Source organism: Mixophyes fleayi, chromosome 2 (assembly GCF_038048845.1).
Source record: "Mixophyes fleayi isolate aMixFle1 chromosome 2, aMixFle1.hap1, whole genome shotgun sequence".
NCBI lineage: Eukaryota > Metazoa > Chordata > Amphibia > Anura > Limnodynastidae > Mixophyes > Mixophyes fleayi.
Window position 1 is genome coordinate 364,166,050 of NC_134403.1, and position 18,697 is coordinate 364,184,746.

The window sequence follows — 18,697 nt, forward strand, 5'->3', positions numbered from 1 at the left end:
TATGTTCTCCCTGTGTTTGCGTGGGTTTCCTCCGAGTGCTCCGGTTTCCTCCCACACTCCAAAAACATACTGGTAGGTTAATTGGCTGCTAACAAAATTGACCCTAGTCTGCCTGTCTGTGTGTGTGTGTGTTAGGGAATTTAGACTGTAAGTCCCAATGGGGCAGTGACTGATGTGATTGATTTCTTTGTACAGCGCTGCGGAATTAGTGGCGCTATATAAATAAATGGTAATAATAATAATAAAAGTGTTTCCGTTAATTATGGATTTTGCGTGAATATTACAGGATGATGCAGTCGGCACAAATCTGTGGAATGAACCGTGGTTGGTTGAGTTTCGACCTGATTTCACAGATTAGAATGTTGGGAGGTAACAGGTAAACTGTTTTATAACAGGAAATGATGAGTTTGCAAATGAAGCCGGTCCCAGTATCCCGAGGAGCATGGCGGGGTGTGCCTGGCTCTCTAACAAACAATCGGGATAAAGTAACCAGCAGATCTGTGAATTGAATGGCAATGACTTTGCTCAGTGACACTGAGGCGGTTCTGCCCCAATCTTCCTGTTTCCCTGTGCTTCTCACTATCCCAAGCCCAATTTCTCACACAGAATGTGGTGGCCGCAGTAATTCCACATTCATTTCAGTTTCTGCTGCCCATGTCTGGAGTTTAGGTCAGGTTCGTTGTTTTAGGATTAAGTTACTGGCTGAGACAGGCCGGCTGCTGAAAGAATGTGGGGAGTTTAGTGAAAGAATGTCCCAGGGGACATCAGAAGTAAGCAAATACTGGTTCTTGGCACCGGAATGCAAGGCAAACCCTGTGACATCACAGCTTCCTTGGCCCAAGCCAGGCAATAACTGCTTCAGCCTGTACTCGTTCTCTCCACAGAACACAGGCTGAAGCTATAAGTAGCTGAAAATCATAGATAAATCCCTGAAAAAGAAGCATTTCAGTACCGCTCATACATATATCTCTGGCAAAAGCTGATCTTTGGAAGTTCTGTCACACATAGGTTCACACTACACAATGTCAAAAAACAATACATAGAATTATAACTAAGATTTATAATAATTCATGTCCTAAAAAGACAAACAGTGTCTAGCAGATTTACAGTAAGCAATGCCAATCATGTCACAAACAGCAATGTCCAGCATACTGCAACAAGCAGCGCTAACCATACAACGTCCAGCAGTGTCCAGCATATTACAACAAGCAGCGCTAACCATACAACATCCAGCAGTGTCCAGCATATTACAACCAGCGGTGCTAATCATGTCCCATCCAGCAATGTCCAGCATCTTGAAACCAGCTTCTCCCATCATATTACACACACAATGCACCCAGCAATACCCGGCATATTACGACCAGCAGTGTCCATTATGTTATGCAAAGTATTGTCAATGATATTATACCCATCACTGCTGTTAACATTACATCTAGCACCGGCTGCCCATGTTTTTCCCTGCAATGAGCAGCATATTATAACCAGCAGCATATTATAGCCAGCAGCACATTACAACCAGCAGCACATTACAACCAGCAGCACATTACAACCAGCAGCATATTACAACCAGCAGCATGTTATAACTAGCAGCATATTACAACCAGCAGCACATTACAACCAGCAGCACATTATAACCAGCGGCACATTATAACCAGCAGCACATTATAACCAGCAGCACATTATAACCAGCGGCACATTATAACCAGCAGCACATTACAACCAGCAGCACATTATAACCAGCGGCACATTATAACCAGCGGCACACTATAACCAGCAGCATATTACAACCAGCAGCATATTATAAACAGCAGTACATTATAACCAGCAGCATATTATAACCAGCAGCACATTATAACCAGCAGCACGTTATAACCAGCGGCACGTTATAAGCAGCGGCACGTTATAAGCAGCGGCACGTTATAAGCAGCGGCACGTTATAATCAGCGGCACATTATAACCAGCGGCACATTATAACCAGCGGCACGTTATAACCAGAAGCACGTTATAACCAGCGGCACGTTATAAGCAGCGGCACGTTATAAGCAGCGGCACATTATAAGCAGCGGCACATTATAAGCAGCGGCACATTATAAGCAGCGGCACATTATAACCAGCGGCACATTATAACCAGCAGCATATTACAACCAGTAATCACACGGATCCTCTCACCTTTATTTGCCGCTTAGTGTCAGACTCTGGTCTTGATGATGATCTCACACTGACAGTGACATCTGTGTGTGCTTGGTGCCCGGGCATACCACTCACCTGCAGTACTTGTTACCCATGGGGCAGTAGATTAATGGCTTTACTAGTGGGCCTGAACAAGTCCTTTCACCAGGTTCCTCTTTCTCCTCTTGGTACCCGACCCAACAAAAACTGGAAAATAAATGTGCACCCCAAGATTGATTGTTTGCAATCATAATTATAAATGTAACTTTTATTTTGAAATTAGCACATTGTCAATGTTTGGCCCATTTTGAAAAAGTCTATGGTAAAAGTCATTTATACTCATCACCTAGCTTAGTCCTAACAAAAACGGAGGCATGTTGAACATTGCAAGATAATTGCAAGGCAAGAGCTACAATTATGTTCATTAATGTGCATACAGTCTGTGAATACAATACAATGTGCATACGTGGCATCGTCCCCTCTTCCTTCAAACATGCCCTTATATTTCCAATCCTCAAAAAACCCAGTCTTGACCCCTCTTCTCTCGCTAACTACCGTCCTATCATACTTCTCCCCGTTGCCTCTAAACTACTTGAGAGGGTTATCTGCAACCGCTCCACTAAACACCTCTCTGACAATCCCTCCTTGACCCTCTCCAATCTGGCTTCCACCCCCTCCACTCCACTCAAACCACCCTGGCTAAAGTTACTAACGACCTTCTCTCAGCCAGATCTAAGGGTCACATCTCCTTGCTCATCCTTCTGGACCTCTCCGCGGCCTTCAACACTGTCGACCACCCTCTTCTGTTGCAAACCCTCTTCTCTCTCTGTCTCTGTGGCTCTGTTCTCGCTTGGTTCTCCTCTTGCCTTGTGAACTGCTCCTTCTCTGTATCCATCTCTGGTTCATCCTCCCTTCCTGCCGCCCTCTCTGTAGGAGTTCCTCAGGGCTCGGTTCTTGCCCCTTTACTCTTCTCGCTGTACATTACCTCCCTGGGTGATCTCATCACCTCCTTCGGTCTCCAATATCATCTGTATGCTGACGACATTCAACTCTACATCTCCTCTCCCGATCTCTCCCCCTCCCTTATCTCTCGTGTACCTGACTGCCTTTCCGCCATATCCTCTTGGATGTCTTTACGTTTTCTCAAAATTACCAAAACTGAACTCATCGTCTTCCCCCCTTCTAGATCTTCATCCCATCTTGATCTCTCTATCACTGTCAACAACACCATCTTATCTGTTCCCCAACTCCGATACCTAGGCGTCACCCCCGACTCCTCCCTCTATTTTACCCCCTACATTAAATCTCTCACCCAATCCTGTCGCTTCCAACTCCGTAATATCGCCCGCATCCGGCCCTTCCTTTCCCAGGATGCCAGCAAAACCATCATTCATGCTCTCATCATCTCCCGTATTGACTACTGTAATCTTCTTTTCACTGGCCTTCCCCTCCCCCACATCTCCCCGCTTAGGTCTATACTCAACGCGGCTGCGACACTCATCTTTCTCTCCCGCCGCTCCTCTTCTGCCTCGCCCTTCACTGGCTCCCCTTCCCTTACAGAACCCTTTTCAAACTCCTCACACTCACCTACAAGACCCTTTTGTGGCATCCTATATATAAAGGCTAATACTGATAATACTAATACAGTCTAATATATACACAGCTCATTATTAACTATGTGCTGGGTGAGCACATTTCATTTCCTAAAATTTGGTCTCAGTTGTATCTTGTTTATGTGGCATATGTGTGTCTCTTTATATTCAACCATGAGAGTGCACCTATATAAGCCAGATTTGAACTTATATAGGTACAGAAGGAGCCATAACGCCATTTTATATATATCTATAATATAAATGTCTAGTGGCGTGTGTTAGTCTGTCTGTGTGTGTGTGTGGAAAAAATAAAACCAAGCTGCAGCGCCACCTGCTGGGCGGAGTTATACACTGACCTACTAAATTCTTAGTGTGTGTGGAAAAAACAACTCAGAAAGGGCTGAAATTTGGTATACTAAGATGTTTTTAATTTGTTAATTTAATTTGTTAATTGTTAAAAGTGTTTATAAAGACTTAAAAAAAATATATATATATTTCTTGAAGGAAAAGTGACAGTTGGGAGTGGTTGGTGGTTGCCGGGGGTGACAGTTGGGAGTGGTTGGTGGTTGCCGGGGGTGACAGTGGGGAGTGGTTGGTGGTTGCCAGAGGTGACAGAGTGAGAGGAGTGTGATACTCAGGACCGCTGAGAGAGATCCCTGTGTCTGGATAGACATCTGGATAGATGTGGCGATGAAAATGAAGGATGAGGTGATGGAGAAGAATGATGAGGTGGTAACATGTGGACAAAACCACGTTAAAAAAGGGCGCTTGCATCGGGAAGTAACGCTCTTCCCCTGAGGAGGCCTGGCCTAGCCCCAAATGCATGACAAGAACCTTTTTAACACCTTAAGTAGCTTGATTTGACTAGAATGCATGAGTATCATGCACGGGTTAACTTGTGTGTGTGTGTGTATATATATATATATATATATATATATATATATATATGTATATTAGTTTATACTTAACTAAATATGTCTCTCATGCTCTCTATCCAACCTCTTTGTAGTGGGCTGTCATTTTGGAAGGGAAGAACTTCTCTGAGTAGGAATGATGGGCGAGCAAACTTGACTTTCATAAATTCACTGTGTGAATTGATGGATTTATAAATGGGGCAGGGCTAATGATGCCACAGTAAGGTAACTGACATGCTCTGCTTTGAAATGTCTACTTTTTGCCCTGTATCAATGCCCGCAATACATTATATGTGGCTCCATATTCTGTGCTAATACCTACATATTGGAACTTAAGGGTAACAGTGAACAATGCATTTCTTTATCTTCATGCTTCGTATCTGAAAATATAATTTTGGATTTAAGTACAAAGGGTAGAACCCGATATCTATAGGTTTACTTATAAAGAAGTGTTAGGAGTGGTGAAACAAAGATTAAAGTAGGTTATTTCAAAAATTGACCTCATGGTAACATGTCCATCAATCTGAAACCCATCAGAATAAACTCTTTAGAGCCTCTTTTTACCTGCAGCAAAGAGAGAGAGAAATCATCGGCAGCTCTGCAAATATGACTAATTCTTAAGTCACCTGTCATTGGTTTCTGGTGAAAGTAGACGGCAGACAGCTCAGCAATGTGCATAGTTGTACCTGGGGGGTTTATATTACAGCTTGTATTTGGTTAAGGCTGAAAGTGTGACAGCATCACTGCAGAATGTCAGGCAGCAGCCGTGGTGTCTGCCTCGCTCGGTTTATGGCAGTGTGTGGTCACTAGGAGTTGGTTTATGGCAGTGTGTGGTCACTAGGAGTTGGTTTATGGCAGTGTGTGGTCACTAGGAGTTGGTTTATGGCAGTGTGTGGACACTAGGAGTTGGTGTGGTCACTAGGAGTTGGTTTAATGGCAGTGTGTGGACACTAGGAGTTGGTTTATGGAAGTGTGTGGACACTAGGAGTTGGTTTATGGCAGTGTGTGGTCACTAGGAGCGCACTTAATGGAAAATGCCAAACAATCAACTGTCCACAAAGGTGGAGGGCATGGGGGCATCTGCTCCCCAGACTGGTCCCATAGTGGTCTACAAAATTTGCCTGCCAGCCCCTGGTCCCTGTACTTGCAATGGGTGTGGCCTCAGGGATAAGTGGTGTGGACGGGGCCGATAAGGGGTGGCGGTTTGTATTGAATTGGGGCGTGGCCTAATGTGTCCATCATTTACCATTGTTCCATCTTCTACCAGGACTTTGAGCAGAATATTTTCAGTTTTGCATTCTCTGACGGATTTTTGCAAATCTAACAAGTGCCTCTGTTAGTCTTTGGTGATAGATTGGTTCAGTTCAAACTATAAATCACAGCTACCTTCTCCCCCTTCCAGTAAAGAGTTGTTGAAATCTTGTCACCATCCCATAAACTATTAGAAGACAACGTTCTACAGGTCCAGAATACTGTATACAGCTATTGTCAGCGGAGTCGTTTTAATGGAGCATCCTGTGATGCAGTGTTGGTTAAGTATAATAGCACAATTACTTTTGTATAATCAATATGATATAACATCAAAAGTCCCACACTGCTACTTGTAGAGGATATTCTTAACAGACGGGAAACTGTGTAGGAAGCATTAACTGAAAAAACACTTACAGTGTCCATATTTCTGCAGAACCAGAGCTATAAGTTATTGCATTTACATAGGAAGGTAAAATATACAGCGAATACATCAAAATTACGGAAACATTTGCAGAATTTTTTTTTATTTTGCAAAGTGACATTGCTGTTGTTATGAAGATATAAGCATATACGTTTTAAGGTGGAGATTCCATTAAAATATTGAGGTACATTTTCTAGCATTGGCCAGAGATATTATTATTATTATTTATTTATTTATAAGGCACCACAGATTCCGTAGCACCGGATACTGAAGCAAGTAACAAATAGATGAGGTAATACATGTTAGTAGCACTGATGAATGTATGTAATGCAGTGGGGAAAAGACGTGACATGACATACGAGAGAGTTAGACAGTAGACAGACTTGGGACAATAGGTAGAGAGGACCCTGCCTGTGAGAGCTTACATTCTAGAGGGAGGGGTGATTAGTGAAAGTAGGACCAGCTGGAAGAAAATGGAGATGGCACATGAGGAAGAGGTGACGGATAAGAAGGTCAGGAGGTGGTAGGATAGGTGAGCTTGAAAAGGTGAATTTTGAGTGAGCATTTGAAGGACTGAAGGTTGGGGGAGGGTCGAGTGAGACGGGGTAGGGAGTTCCAAGGATTGGGGCAGCACGGCAGAAGTCTTGGGAGGGAGCATGGGAGGAGGTAAATAGAGGTGAGTTGAGGTGGAGGTCTGAGGTGAAGCGGAGAGGCCGGGGAGGTATGTACTTCGAGAAAAGGTCAGAGATGTAAGGAGGAGAAGGGTCAGTGAGGGCTTTGTAAGTGAGAGTAAGGAGCTGGAACTGAATGAGGAGCCTGTGGAGGGATTTACGCAGAGAAGTAGCGGAAGAGGAGCGACAGGAGAGGAAGGTGAGGCTAGCCGCAGCATTCTGTATGGATTGAAGATATTGGTGTTTTACTATGCTAAAGCCATATTTGTTTAGGAAAACCCTAAAGTATCATCACCTCCTATTTTCCCACCTTCCATCTGGATCTCTTGGCACTAAGATACGAAACATAGGTAGGTATATCCAAAAGAACAGACCTGGCCAACCTGTGGCTCCCCACAGGTGTTGTGAAACTGCAACTCCCAGCATATCCTGCCCGTTATCGGCTGGATAACTTGGGCTTGTAGTCTCACAACACCTAGAGAGCTACAGACTGGTCAGGCAGGGAATATTGCGGCCGCAAGATTTTTAGATAGGTATGAGGAAAAATGAGCGGATATTTTACCGTAGTAACGGTACAAATGCGCAGCCGCGATGTTTCTTAGAATTTATTTCCCCCTATAACTAAATCTTATGTTAATATTCTTTAATTATAGTGTTAACATATTTCTCACTGCTTTGCAATTTTAGAACTTTATTAGCAAACTGGAAAACATGACAATTTAGGAGCGAACAAACCCCACCGCTCAACATATATACGAACAGCAACCAAATATTGAGAAATGCTTTTAAGAACAGGCAATTACCTTAAGCACACTAATAAGTGTTTCAGTATGTTTCACCCCAGATTAACCTGGCCTGCCGGGGCCCCTGGAGGGTAAGAGTTCTGCAATCCTGATTTACAATCTCTAAAACTAATTGCCATTCACTGTCTATCAGACCGGTCTGTTGCTACAGCAACCTATCGCCCTGCTCAGCGGCCTATACATTGTTATGATTTTTTTTTTTAATATGAAATAGAATATTGACTAAAAACCTTGAGGTATGAGATTTTTTTTTGCTCAATTATCCTTTAATTCCCCTCAAACTTTATATCATATGTAGATCTCAAATTATTTTTTTTATTTTTGTTGCAAACACATTTTGGGACAGTCTACCTCAGCCCTAATTAGAGTTCTAAATCAGAAATATACAGTATGTGTGTACCATAGTTATGTAAATAACTCACTCTTGTCTACTCTCCCAGAATGTCCAGAAAACTCCCAAATTTTGGGAAGAGTAGGCCACCCTCTCTCAGATCATCATCATCTATTTATATAGCGCCACTAATTCCGCAGCGCTGTACAGAGAACTCACTCATATAAGTCCCTGCCCCATTGGGGCTTACACTCTAAATTTCCTAACATACACAAATACAGACCGAGAGAGATTAAGGGCAATTTAATAGCAGCCAATTAACCTAGCAGTATGTTTTTAGAGTGTGGGAGGAAACCGGAGCACCCTGAGGAAACCCATGCAAACACGGGGAGAACATACAAACTCCTCACAGATAAGGCCATGGTCAGGAATCGAACTCTTGACCCCAGTGCTCTGAGGCAGAAGTGCTAACCACTGAGCCACCGTGCTGCCCGCAAGATCTCAACCGATCTTCTTGTGAAGTGGACGGGTCTGTGATGATTTGATTCACCGCAAATCACATCATTGTGACCTACCTTCCCAACTGTCCCGATTTAGGCAGGACAGTCCCAATTTGAGAGCTCTGTCCAGCCAATCCCGATTGGGGCGGCTTTGTCCCGATCAGTGGGAAGGTTGGGGGAGATTCTGTCCACTGCTGCACTGCAGGATAGAGCAGCTTAAAGTGGGTGGTGGCACTGAAGGGGTTCAGAGGGGAGGGGTGCTTCGAAAGTGCTAGACATGCCCCAGGGTGTGGTCACACCCGCATTGGGATTGGCCACACACCACACCCCAGCTCGCCATGGTCATGTCGTGGTCCGGCTCTCAGCTGTGCAGTCACGTGGTCATGTAACTATTTATGCGTTCAACAATTGCGCAAGGCTCAATGATGACGCTGGTTCCTATTAAATGGGTGGCGCTGCCTCCATAGAAAAGGTTCAGCCCAGAAAGTGGTTACCTCCAATATGTGTGTGTGACAGGTCCACACAAAAATGTGCTACTTGTGTTTCCTTGGACAGTTCATTCTGGTTCCATCAGTGGAACCCCATTATTGCTAAAATTCAAGCCCCTGGGACCCCATTTTCCTGCACAGTGGGCCTTCGTCATTACCCTATTGGCTGAGCGTTGCTGCGGCCATCCATTAAACACAGCCAGTCCTTCGGCACCAGCCTCCGTCTCAACAAGACTCCTAATAAGAGGTTGCTGAGGCTCTGAGTGCTGTTGCAGCACAAGCAGCTTCAATGTCAGTAATAACGGGGGTCCCGAGGGGAGGATGAGCAGCGCTCGAAGTCTGTCTGTGACTGACACTGCTGTTTAAAGCAGAGGCTCAGCCAGAAGTGTTAGCACTGTTGTCACAACACTTTGTGCTTGTTGCATTTCATTGCGAGGCTTCAACCAGTTCGTACTGTTTTTGTTTTCCTTTATATTGCAAATAAACATTTAAATAAAATATTCGATTGGTCCCCCAAGACCTATTGTCCTGGGTAAGTGTAGATATATTGGGCGGCACGGTGGCTCAGTGGTTAGCACTTCTGCCTCACAGCACTGGGGTCATGAGTTCAATTCCCAACCATGGCCTTATCTGTGTGGAGTTTGTATGTTCTCCGTGTGTTTGCGTGGGATTCCTCCAGGTGCTCCAGTTTCCTCCCACACTCCAAAAACATACTAGTAGATTAATTGGCTGCTAACAAATTGACCCTAGTCTGTGTGTGTGTGTGTTAGGGAATTTAGACTGTAAGCCCCAATGGGGCAGGGACTGATGTGAGTGAGTTCTCTGTACAGCGCTGCGGAATTAGTGGTGCTATATAAATAGATGATTATGATATAAATGTAAAATAAGTAACATAAATTGGAAATCAGTGTTCCCCATAAGGATTTTAATTTTTTTTAGTGGATTTAACTATTAGTGGATAACCCCATTAAACTTGCAATCTCAATCTTTTCCTGCTACAGGAATATATAAAATCACCGCTTGTAGTATCTTCATTTGTGACCATTTAAAAATTCAGCAATATTGAGGCCTATTTGTGAACCTCCCAATACGTTTTAATGCCCCCGAAAACTGCACATTTCTGGGAACTAAAGCTTTTTAAAGGATCAAGGCTATTTATTATTAGAGGATCTATCCGCTGTGATCCCAGCCTCTTCAATCGCAAATGCAGCCCCCCATATGTGTCTACGGGGACTGTGAAAATGCATATTTATCAAGCTCCGAAATTTGGAGCTTGACCCTGACAGCTAACTCCATCTGAAGATGGCGTTAGTTGTTCTAGTCTATGGGGAGAGCGGATCTCCCTATCACAAACTTGTGAAAGATTATTCACCGGGACTGGCTGCTATCAGCGCAGTCTAATTAATTTTAATAAATTGCCATGTAATTAATTTCTTAGCATTGTGATAATGATATGATAGATAGAAATGATAAGTAACATCAGCAATATGCGATGGGTCACATATAGACTTATATCTACAACTTTCTGGTTGGAAATTCTCTACAATTTGTGTAGAGCCGCCTCTAACATTGTTCCTGATGTGTATTAGCGGAAATGAGAGGCAATAATAGAAATGTCTATGCTTAGGCTGGGTACATAACACAGAAAAATGTCTCCCAATACCATATTGTTAATGATTTTACCAACGACTGAAAGTCCCGATCAGCAGCCGATTCCTGTGTACACACTGTACACGTTTTACATGATTTACTTTCAGGTCTGTGCTCTTCATCTGTCATAACCATCGGCTGAAAAGACCGTGACTCTTTAAACTCTATGGGGATCTGGTTGTGAGCGCCTACACACTGCAGGATTGGAACGACATTGTTCCATTATTGAACGCGATTTTTAATCCGTTTATAAAATCAGATCAAATGATACGATACGATAATCATTCATCGCTGGAGCATACACACTAATGCGATATGGGGTCGAATTGTTTGGCCGATATATTCGGCTGAAAAACCTGTCGTGTACCCAGCCTTACATATACAAGTCCTAGACAAATTCTTATTTTTATGTTTCGTTATCTGTAGACATTAAAACCACAATTGTACATATAATAGCCGCTAACCATTAATTACTTTACTTGCACCCCCTGGGGAAGAGAAACCAAAGGTGGATTATATGTGTATTACACTTCAAGGGTATATTTTTTAAGGCGAGATATGGCCACTTTAATATATCTAATTCACTTAGTTCTCACAAGTGAATTTCCTTGATTTGTTGCGCAAAAAGTGCCTCTTCCTAAATTAACAGTAATACTCTGCGGCACTAAGGTCATTATCAGAGCAGCAGCGGTTATGTATTTCATTGCAAAGAAGCAATATCATTTTCTTTTTAAATGCTCTTAATGAGATAATGACCTTAGTGCTGTGGGTTCATATAATGCATATTAAACAATCATTTAGCAATAAATTCTGTTAATAAATAACTTTTTATTGCATGACTGGTGTGAGTACTGATATAAATATTGGTGGAATATATTCTTATTAGCGGTGTTTAGTGATGTTATCACTTTAGATTTGGTTCTTGATGATGTCAAGTTGGAGTTGCCTTGTTTGAAAAAGTGGAGATGTTGCTTATAGCAACCAATCAGATTCTAGTTATCGTTTATTTAGTACATTCTACAGGTCCTTAGGGTTTTTATTTAAGCTGTTTGCCAAGTCACATAAGCCCCACCCCTGTTTGTTGCCATGTCATTAATAGGACAAATGCAGTCACATGACATGATATAAAGAGCAGAAAGGTTTTGAAGCACCCTTTTTTTTCCCAGCATGCACGTTTACAGCATAATCCCCCACACCCCTTTTTATGTCATCACATGACCACTGAAGAGCTCAGTGACTGACTGGCTCCTAGATTGTTTTTCACTGTTCGCAGTAACAAGCAAAAGCCAAATGCTCCCAGCTGGGAGACACTTTTTTTTTGTGTGCAGTGTTAGACATATAAATAGACCACCACAGAATGATTCATAGAGGGAACACTGATAGGCCTTATCAGCGTCATGTTACAAAGGTACTAAACTTGCTGTTTATATAAGTAAGTCTAAAGCTGGGTACACACTACACTGTTTTCGTCCAATAATCGGCTCAATCAGCCGACATACGACCGCTCGTTCAAAAGTCGGGTCAGTGTGTAGTGACACGATGGTCGAAAGTCTGCCCAAATGGACGATTGTCGCCTCATTTGGTTGGTCGTACCGTTTAATATTTTCGTTCCAATCTCGTTTCCGCTGTGCAGTGTGTATAAACTTCCGACAGTGAGTAGGAAATTACAGTCATTGCTCACGACAACATGGCTGTAAAAAGTCGCTAAAGGGACGTCCGCTCTTCCCTTTATCGTCCTAAACAAGGCTAGTGTGTATGCAGTCCATGGACCGAGCGATCGGAACATCGATCGCATGTAAAATCGCTCGGCATAAAAAGTTGGTCGAATTTTCTGTAGTGTGTACCCAGCTTAAGTGGGAAGGCAGCTTTAATACAGTTGTAATCTAAAAACAGTACAATGTGTCTTTCCTTTGTCAAAAAAAATAATACTTATATATTATAAGCTATATTGCAATATTGCAAATCCTCAGTGGCTTCTTAGATCATTATATTTCACAGTATATATATATATATATATATATATATATATATATATATATACTGTGAATATACTTCTTAATTTAAGTTCCTTAATGAATCAGGCCCAGTGTGTGTGTGTATGTGTGTGTGTATATATATATATATATACACACACATACACACACACACTGGGCCTGATTCATTAAGGAACTTAAATTAAGAAGTTTCGTATTTAAGTCTTCTGGACACAACCATGTTACAATGCAAGGGGTGCAAATTAGTATTCTGTTTTCACATAAGTTAAATACTGGCTGTTTTTTCATGTAGCACAATAATAAACTATTTTGCACCCCTTGTAACATGGTTTGTCCAGGAGAAAATGTACTTTTTTTTTGCCTTACTTTCCTTAATGAATCAGGCCCGAAATGTGTATAAATTAACGATGTATTTCCTAATGATGGTTTTTTTTTTTGTTTTTTTTTTAAAGACTTGACTCTCAAAGAGTTCTGGTTACAGATATTCTGTAATGTCTAATGCGGGTGTCTTGTTTACTGCCATCGACTGAAGCCCTGTACGGATAGGACGAGCCGTATTTGTAATTGATTGGGATGGAGGCTCCCACTGAGCCGCATAGAAGCTGAGAGCATTTAACACTTGAGAACAGACACAGGACACAGAAAACATTGCATCCTCTTCAAAACTGATCCTCATTACTCCATCAATTCCTGGCTTCTAAACACTGGGGCCATTGTGCGCTGTTCTGCCAGGATCGTGATAAATGTCCACTTTCGCGCTGCCTTAATTAGTTCAGATTAAGTCCTTTGTTTGTTATTATGCGTCAATAACACTTATGGCAGTCATAGAAAGTCTGTTATCGTCACAAATGAACTACTAAAATATTGCTGGAGCGGCTCAGTGATACTCGGCTTCCTGGCTAGCAGCGGTAAGAATAGACTTATCGCTTTGCCGAGCCATTGTTGTTTCATCCTGACCCGTCAATAGATAAAGCATTTTTTTCCATTATCATCTCATGCTTTCGCCATCCCGAGACGGCGTTAGTGAGCGGGAGTTTGCAGCAGCTCGTGCAGTGACACATTACTTGTTAAACTGGCTTTTGCCAGAGAAACCTGCTGAATGGATACGGTGTTATCTGTAATTGTAGGACTGCAGCAGGTGGCTCACCAATGTATTGACCAAGTCAGATGAATTAACTATTAAATGATCGGGGTTTTTTTACATATTATTTTATGGTTAACTATTGTCCTTTTTTTATGGTGGGACACTGTGAAGGTGAGAATCGAGAATGAAAATTCAGACTGTGTATATATATATATGTGTGTAACATATATTCATATATAGTGGTTGAAGAGAACATTTAGAAGCAGCAGTGTGGAATATGTAAGTGAATGGAATTGTATAGTTTTACAATTAATCTCTCAGTGAACTCATTCAATCACCTCTATGCAGATGACATGCAAATGTATCTCTCCTCCCCTAACCTCTCTCCTGCCTTCCTCACCCAAATCAATTCAAGCTCCTTACTCTCACTTACAAAGCCCTTTCTGACACTTCTCCTCCTTACATCTCTGACCTTGTCTCGAGGTACATACCTACCCGGCCTCTCCGCTCCGCCTCAACTCACCTCTCATTACCTCCTCCCATGCTCACCTCCAAGATGTCTGCCGTGCTGCCCCCAATCTTTGGAACTCCCTACGCCGTCTCTCCCCCAACCTTCAGTCCTTTAAACTCACCTTTTCATGCTCGCCTATCCTACCACCTCCTAACCATTCTATCCATCATCTCCTCTTCCTTCGCCCGCCATCTCCATTTTCTCCCAGCTGGTCCTACTGTCTCTTACTACCCCTCCCTCGAGAATGTAAGCTCTCGCGGGCAGGGTCCTCTCTACCTATTGTCTACTGTCTGACTCCCTCGTAAATCCAGTCATGTATTTTGCAGTACTCTGTGTGAGTCCCTATAGCCTTACTCACACTCATCTGTGCTACTTATGTTTATTCCGTGGTCAAATTCCCTTTTCTTCTCCATTCTGGAATTTGGTCTGAACGACAACTGAACCTCTTGACCATGCATGCATGCTTTTACGCATGGCGTTGCTGTCACGCGATTGGCTGATTAGATATTTGCACTAAAGAGCAGGTGTACAGGTATACCTAATAAAGTGCCCACTGTGAGTATACAGACATATTATGTTGGTGCTGAGATAAAGGCAATTTAAGGGCAGTTCCAGACTACTGATCTCTCTCATTTCGATGTTACTCATATTACCATGTGTGCCCCTTATTCCTATGCATCTGTACCGAACACACACGGAACCACTGATCTCTTGGCTGAACTAGTTCCCCCATGTTTTCCTCACATGACGATAAACCGCTTGTCCTGGCTAATCCTTCATTAGGGGTTCAGATACATAAAGGATAAATGGGGACTTTTATGTGGTAAAAACTTAACATTTCAACATTCTTTTTCCCTTTATGAAATACAGCTGATATACTAACATTATTATATTCTAATTCTGTGTTTTAGGAGTCATAGGAGACTTTGGTTAAGAATTAATACCTGGATGTAATTGACAATGACACCTGTTTTGATGTGTTGAAGGGATTGCAGAAGTGTGAGTGGTAAGTCCTAATTTATATACTATACGTTTTTCTTGTTATGTTTTTAGCAATTCATTTTCCATGTTCTTGGCTGGTGTGTAAATGTGGAACCCTAACATCAATTTCAGCACTTTTAATATACCAAAGTTTCTGCCTTGTGGTTTAAATATAGCACTTATATGTATCATCTTCTCTGCAGTGCCAAAGGTTAAAAACATACTAGTCAATAGAGAGCGCGTATATCTTTCATAGGTGAGGGGGAGAGTCCGTAAAAGCCCACAATGTAGACATCAGTTGTTCTTTCTATAGACAGGATGGCATGTTAGAAACAGCTTTATCATATCATCCATTTCAACAAGAAGGCAGAGGGAAAAAGGCTATGCCCATGATTTGCAGATCATCATATTGTCAAATATAGAATATAAATTAAAAACATGGATGTAATTCTGTTTTAAAGTTACTTTTGAACAGAAATAAAGTCAAATAAGAGACATGTATTGGACATTTCCTGGTGACAAATGGGCGACATACAATATATTGGCTTATGTCTCTAAAATCTCTGTGATTGGTAGCTGACATGATTGGTAGAAGTGTTCAGATTTATTTTGTCTGTTTATCTACCTTTAATGGGATATGTGAAAAGGTGATACATTCTGCTGCACATACACTGTCGCACACGTCTTTTCAACCAAGCCATTGACTTAAGGAAGTCACACAAACTTCACAAGAACTCATATGGCATCTTTCCTCCCTATCTGCTCAACCCCCCCCCCCCCCCCCACATATGCTGGTGACCACACCCACTTCCAGATAGTCCCTACCGCCTCGGGCTCCACAAATCTGGACCATATGGAGGTATGTGGCATTGTATGAACAACTGGAGTTAAAGAATAACTCCACCCATAACTGAAAATCGACATCAATAAGTTAAACAATAATGCTGAATATTACCTGGGATGTGACGTTTCTCACGATGGTCTCCTCGCTCCTGCTGACTGCAAGTTGTCAATGCTCCTCCTCATCTGAATGGGAAGTTAGCAGGAGGCGGAGCTTTGACATCATACTGCCTGTCTGTCATAGTCCCTTTGAATAGAGGTGACTTTGACAACACCCCTCCCACTTTTAAACAGGTAAGTGACCAAAAAAAGCAAGCAGAATATCACTGGACCGTTACAAACATTGGGGGCCCCAGGTAAGTAATATTCAGTATTATTGATTAATTTAATGAACTCAAATCAAATCTGAATTGTCTGTGAGACAGCAATGCTAACTGTGAGACTGTATTGACCTATGTATGTGTATATTTATATATTTTATATTATATATTATTATTTTAGATGTTTATATTATATGTTTACAATATGCCAAAGTCTGTTGCATTTGTAAGGAACTTCGGGAAAAGCTTTTGTTTGAAAACATTGTGTATAGAAGAACATCTTGGATGTGCATGATGTGTCTGCTGTAGGATAATGTATACTCGCTAATTGTCAGTCTTGTTAGTTTTACTATTGGTTGTGTAGAAGTTGATGGTTTCAGTTTTCCACATCTGTTTTGTACAAGATTGCTTACAAGTGGGAGACTGTTCTTGCCCTGCCTTCAATTTATACAGCAGCACTTGACTGTTTTTAGAGAGAGACTGCTAAATGGTCCTTGAAATCTTCCAGAAAACAGAACGTAAACTTTGTGTTTTCAGCTGGAGAGCTCTTGAGCTAGTGCCACACTGAGCAGGTTTGTTATATAATCAGCTGCTGTGTGTTTAGCCTTCACTGATTCTGATTTAAAATAAGTAAAGATAACGAGGAGGGCTTGTCTTTTGAATACCTAGGAGTAGACAGACGGGCCAGGTGGGTGGACACTTTGCCTCCTAAATCCTACTACCTCAGTATGTAGGAGCAGAGAAAACAGCTTGAACAAGCAGGACATTGAGGGACCGTTGGTTGGTGTTACAATTCCCTGAGAGGGGTTAGAAATTCTGCAGTTAATTGGGAAATGGACTGATGACTTTTAACTATTGAAGTAAGTTGGCTACATTGGCGTAAACAGTTTTTGTTCTTTTATATGTGATTTGAAAACAAAAAGAAACCGCTGTCATTGTAACTTGTGATTGTTTCGCAAAGCCCACGGAGAAGTGCGATCTTCCTTGTTAGAGGAGGTGTCTTTATTTCCTATTTAGCAATTATTAGTAAACATTGTTATAGATTTTTCTGTTGTCTTACTGAAAAGCTACTTTCATAAGGAGTTGTAATATTGTTGCTACAAAATAAAAAAAATAAACAAGTAAGATTATTGCTGGCTGTCTGCCAAATGCTTATAGGTGAATAGGGAATCCTGTGGCATTGAGAGCTACTATCTTCAGCTCACACATAGATAGGTTGGAAACAATTTTAATATCCGCTTATTTTCTACCCAGAAGGCAGTGGAAATGATTATACAATAATCAGCTGGGTGATTTAATTAAACAAAGGTGTGGAGTTTACTGCAGCTGGTCCAGTAACAAGTTTGACTCAATGATAATATAAACATTATTATTATTTTCCTCTGTTAATGTGCGGATATGTTAGACCAGGGTTCCTCAAGTCACAGGGGAACAAAGGAACAGATTGGATAACTAATGTGACCCACAAACCCCAAACTTTGTATTTGGGATCTCGTTCGTTTACATTTTACAATTATTTCAATGTGCGTCCCACAAATTATCTGAAGGAACGCAATGAACTCCAGAAGATTGTTCAGAAATGTGATTGTCAAAATCTGATAGTTGTTTCACTCATTACTTGATAAGAACTGCATTGCTGTGTGTGTGTGTGTGTGTGTGGGCGGATTGTATGATCGTAATTAGCAGATTCGGAAAACACAGAGTGAAGGGTATTTAGATTGTTCTGTGTGTGCACAAATCGCTCAATGAAAAGATTCTTTATGACTAGAGAAGTGGGCGGAATCCTTGCGGGTACCTGCTCTTCTGGGTGTACAGCAGGATTCTATGGAATCCCGGAGTCTCCGGGAGAATAGTCATACACTCATCCCTGTACTGGATACATGGGTTAACGTACTACGTAGTGTAATTATAAGGATGCTAAAACTCACAGAGGAGCTCCAAGACTTACAAAAAGCATGGGGCCGAAGGCTGACCCTGACCTAATAAGACACTAAAGTACAAACACAAAGACACAATGACACACATACACATTGTCAGAGGCAAACACTGATAAATGCACCAATTGTATTTCTTTTCTATTATTTATCTTAACAACAATATCAACAATCCATCCACATTCCTTCTCATCCGCCCACCTGCCTGTGCTTCGGGCAGAGTAGTTTACATTCCCCTATGAA

At 41.9% G+C, this 18,697-nt stretch overlaps 1 protein-coding gene and 1 long non-coding RNA gene across 2 annotated transcripts in view; one reads left to right on the forward strand and one right to left on the reverse strand.

Annotated features, from left to right (window-relative positions):
* The window catches only part of LOC142139588 (uncharacterized), a 49,647-nt gene extending 33,260 nt beyond the window's left edge, over positions 1–16,387 (reverse strand). The window contains exon 1 of the long non-coding RNA XR_012688234.1: positions 16,316–16,387. This is a non-coding gene — a long non-coding RNA (uncharacterized LOC142139588). The remainder of the gene's footprint in view (positions 1–16,315) is intronic.
* BCL9 (BCL9 transcription coactivator) overlaps positions 1–18,697 on the forward strand; it is a 184,403-nt gene that overhangs the window by 72,186 nt on the left and 93,520 nt on the right. The window contains exon 2 of the mRNA XM_075197318.1: positions 15,291–15,385. The gene's annotated coding sequence lies outside the window, so the exon portion shown is untranslated. The remainder of the gene's footprint in view (positions 1–15,290; positions 15,386–18,697) is intronic.